The sequence below is a fragment of the Equus caballus genome, chromosome 27 (genome assembly GCF_041296265.1).
Source record: "Equus caballus isolate H_3958 breed thoroughbred chromosome 27, TB-T2T, whole genome shotgun sequence".
Classification (NCBI taxonomy): domain Eukaryota; kingdom Metazoa; phylum Chordata; class Mammalia; order Perissodactyla; family Equidae; genus Equus; species Equus caballus.
Window position 1 is genome coordinate 14,608,972 of NC_091710.1, and position 4,695 is coordinate 14,613,666.

The 4,695-nt window shown below is 38.6% G+C and overlaps 1 pseudogene; it reads left to right on the forward strand.

The window, feature by feature from the left end:
• Positions 1 to 866: 866 nt before the first annotated feature.
• On the forward strand, positions 867 to 1,961 carry LOC138921098 (olfactory receptor 2L5-like; annotated as a pseudogene).
• Positions 1,962 to 4,695: the final 2,734 nt, after the last annotated feature.

A 4,695-nucleotide genomic window follows, 5' to 3' on the forward strand; every position in this document is an offset into this window, starting at 1 on the left:
TTATCTAGAACTTCAGATAATTTTAAATACAAAAAAAGGGAAAAATGAATAAGACAAAGTGTCATAAATCAATGTATAAAGTTATATACGTGTTAGAGAAGCAGAGAGATGGAAAACATGCTCTTGGGGAGATCTTGAGCAGAGTCATGACAGCCACAATGAGCATGTGTATAGATGTTTGAGTAAAGGGTCTTCTTTAACTGCAGCATTCAGAACCTGAGAGAGGAGGCAGAAGAGAATGACTTTGCATAAGTGGAACTTGACAATAACGATTTATGTTATATTTCAGAACAGATGAACCAAATGATAATACCTGTCTTCAGGAAAACTTGACTTGACATATTGTGAAAAGAAGATGTAAGAAAGACATAAATCTCCTCAAACATGAGCTGATAGACTACTTCAATTTTAGAGGCAAGTTTTAGGGAAAAATATGAAAGAAAAATCATCCCTTAAGGGTCATAAACATTTATTGATACTAGAACTCTATAATATATGGGTTTTCATAAATTTTGCACTTATGAATTTTGAATGCAACAACTGATTTTAATGATATCTGAGTTTGTGTAGGGCAGTAAAACATATTTATCCTAAGGAGGTCAAAATAGAAATCTTGTTTTTAAAATATTTTAATAGTTTCTTAGAAAACACTTTGGCCACAAATGTTCGCATTTTCACGTTTTAATCTCTGGATCAGAAAAGAAAGTTTATTTCTCCCAAAATAGATAAGTTCAGTTCTTCATTTAAGAGCTATAAAATTTTAAGTAATACACAGTCTAAAATATTAAGTTAAAAAGAGCTTATAGTTTTATAGTCAAATCACTTACTCTTGCGTCTATCTCTAGGAAAAATCATATTAACGCTCCATGGAAAATTATAACCTAACATCAACTGATTTTATTTTATTGGGATTGTTTCCACTGTCAAAAATTGGCCTGTTCTTCTTCATTCTCATTGTTCTCATTCTCCTAACAGCTCTGTTTGGCAACCTGTGCATGATTCTCCTCATATTCCTGGACACCTAGCTCCACACACCCATGTATTTTTTACTTAGTCAGCTCTCCATCATTGACTTGAATTACATCTCCACGATTGTCCCCAAAATGATTTCTAATTTTCTCTTTGGAAACAAATCTATCTCCTTCATTGAATGTGGGGTTCAGAGCTTCTTTTTCTTGACGTTAGCAGGTGTGGAAGCGCTGCTCTTGACATCAATGGTGTATGATCGTTATATAGCTATTTGCTTTCCTCTCCACTATCCCATTCGTATGAGCAAAAGAATGTGTGTGCTGATGATAATAGGATCTTGGATAATGGGCTCTGTCAACTCTTGTGCCCACACCACATACACGCCTTCCCTATCCCTTACTGTCAATCCAGGGCCATCAACCATTTCTTCTGCGATGTCCCAGCCATGTTGACTCTGGCCTGCATGGATACCTGGGTTTATGAGTACACAGTGTTGTGAGCACCACCCTCTTCCTCGTGTTTCTTTTCATTGGCATCGCATATTCTTATGGCGGAGTTCTCCTTGCTGTCCACTGCATGCACTCAGCAGAAGGGAGGAAGAAGGCCTATTCCACCTGCCGCACCCACTTGACTGTGGTGACTTTCTACTATGATCCACTTGTTTACACTTATCTACATCCAAGACCCCTCAGATCTCCAACAGAGGACAAGGTTCTGGCTGTCTTCTACACCATCCTGACCCCAATGCTAAACCCCATCATCTACAGCCTGAGAAACAGAGAGGTGATGGGGGCCCTAAGAAGAGTGATTCAGAGAATCTGCACTGTGAAAATGGAGACAGAGCTTTTTGCATGTGTAGCCAGGACTTGGATATAAGTTCATTCATCAGTGTACAGAATTAAATATATTATTTTATGCTTAGGGTGCAAGGACCACAATTAATCTAGATAAGAAGATTATCACTTAGGTCTGGACAAAATTGTCTTGTAAATATACGTGCGTGTGAGTATATATACATATATAAAATTCTAAGCCTTATCTTTTTTCTTCATGATGCTTTTTCCCATCAATTTCAAATTAATTTCCAAATTAATTTATTTTTTCCTGATATGATGTTGATGATAATTATTGTTTGTCATGCAGCAACAAAAATAGAAACTAACTGAAGTTGTATTTCAGCATACCAGTGCTACTATTTTCAAAAATATCTAAAACAAAAATAAATTTTTCCTGAATGTCAAGATCTAATTGAAAGTCAGAAGACTTCTTGTTATTCTCATAGCAAACCTGTAATTTACCATACCAGTTAGTCTTTCTTTTAATTTAAAGAAACTTATCATTACAGATATTTAGCTGAGACTTCAAGAATTCATCAGGGGTTCAGAATTCCTTATACTACTCTGAGTGGAATATGACAGGTTTATGTCTCTAATAGGGTGATGAATCCTAAGGAAATGATTTAATTTCAGGTATACCTCAGGATCAACAATAAAAACATGGAGGTGCTAACAGAGGTCAAGGAAATTGTGCAGTTAATTATAAGATGAGTGGGTCAAAGGTTTAGTCAAATTAGTGGGGATTAATTAGTCAAGGACATTCCCACACCCATCCCTGGTTTTCTACATATACTGTTTGCATCCTAAGTAATGTTAAGAAACAAATTCAACTGAGTAAGTTTTAACGGTTGTATTGGTTTTATTGAATGAATCAGGCAGCATCCCATCTAGTAAACAGAAATTTTACTTCTATTTCTGATCCTGTGGATATTTGTTTTGCAATGTTGCAGCAGCTTTGAAAACCATAGATTCTGGATTCTGATGATTTCTGATAACCCCCTTATATGCTTTAGTGCGATGACCAAGTGTACACTTTCATTTAAAATAATTTACTGACCAAGTTTACTTCCTAAGCTCCTAGCCTTTCCTGTCCTGACACTCAAGTGAGACAGTTAATAATGTTTTAGATGACACAGGGATGGACTCTGGGACTGAAGGCTAAGTCAGCCCCTGCCCCCATCATGGGCCATTGCTCCTGCCAGGCAGAGATCCTCCTCTCTAGAGGGCAGTAGCCACCTCCACCACTGTTGCTGCACCTGCAGCTGCTGCTGGCATCACTGCCACCAGTTTAGTTCCAGGTCCCAACCCAGCCACTCCCCCTGGGTCCTGTGGTGCTTTGAACAGTTGTGTGTGTGCACATTGGGAGGCCAGGCCTGTTGTTCCTTGTGCATGCTGCCTGAGCCCACTTGTGCAAGTATTGTTGCTGGACCAAAGCCGCATGCTAATGCTGCTGCCCAGCGTAGCTCCTCCACTCCCTTGCTTTATCAGCAATAAAATTATTAAGAATTGTAAGATTTCAACAACAGAGTATTAAACAAAGCAAGGATCCTTTCTGAGTGTGAGATCCTCTGCGAGCACACAGGCCACATACCTACAAGGCCAGCCCCCAGAAGAGTAGAATGAGTGAGTAGGAAGGGAACAGTGTCATGCCAATCAGGAAAGTGATGAAAATGTCTGCTGTTTTCATTGTTATCATTAGAAATAATCTTAGGGAGTGTAGAATTGAGCAGAGACACCAACTTCAGACTTCTTACCCATTTCAGGTAGTAAATAATGGAGATAATCAAGAGATCTGTATCTATTTTTGGCCCTGGCACACCAGGATCTAGGGGAAACCACGCCATATCTTTGGATTTAGTTTGCTGAAAGCAAGATGGAGGCATTTTACCCTATAGTGTCAGTAAATAGTGTAGGAGAGGAAAAATAACTTGTCCTCTACCCTTCTAGACTTTTGGTAAAGACATCTCCTGTAATAAAAGACAGATCAACAGGGAAAAAAAAACCACCAAAGTTTCACAACATATATACTCCTTTCTACACGGGAGAGACCCGGGAAAACCAGCTTCCTGAAATGGCCCAAGTCTTCACCTTAAATGTCATCTTCAGTTAAAGACAAAGAGGTTGGGGGGAATGGGAAGACCATTATCGGAAGTTACCAGGAAAGGCACAGTAAACTAGGACGTGGTTGTAATACAGGTTTAAGTTGTTGCCTTCCCCACGGATAAGAGTTTTTAGAAATTTGGTCATTCTCCACTTCCTGGTACAGAGAGGGAGACACCCTTACAAATGAAAATTTCCCTGATAAATGTAAATGTCTTTTACACAAGGGTAACTTCTACTCCAGTTTTCAGAACTCGTCCTATGTCCTTTGACTCTTAAAAATAACCAGCATAAAATAATCTTTATGCCAAAGAGGCATATTTTAGGGTGGCAAATTTTGCTCCTCTTTAATGGCATCATTGAAGTCACTTTTAATGACATTCCTACAAAAGCAAGAATAATTACATTTTTCATGCCAACAGCTCTGAAAATGGGGAGAAAGAGATCACCAGCAAATACTGAGCACTCCATGCTACCAGAAATGACCTTCTTGAAATCTTTTATTCCAGTAGTCTCACGACTCAGGAAAGCAGGAAGTTAATTTCCACCGATATTGTGTCTGCACCCACAGGCCATTCCTTCTCCAGAAAAGCTCTTAACATTAGGAAGAGCAAAACAGAAATAAGACAAATTTCTCAAATATTCTACCATTTTCTGCATTTTTTATGAGAATCTACTTCAGATAATTTTCAAAATTGGACAATGATGACTCTGAGGCTTACAATTACCCTAGTTTTCCTCCTCTCACAGGGTCACTGCTCCCTTTTCGTTACGTCTCCTTACAGCCATT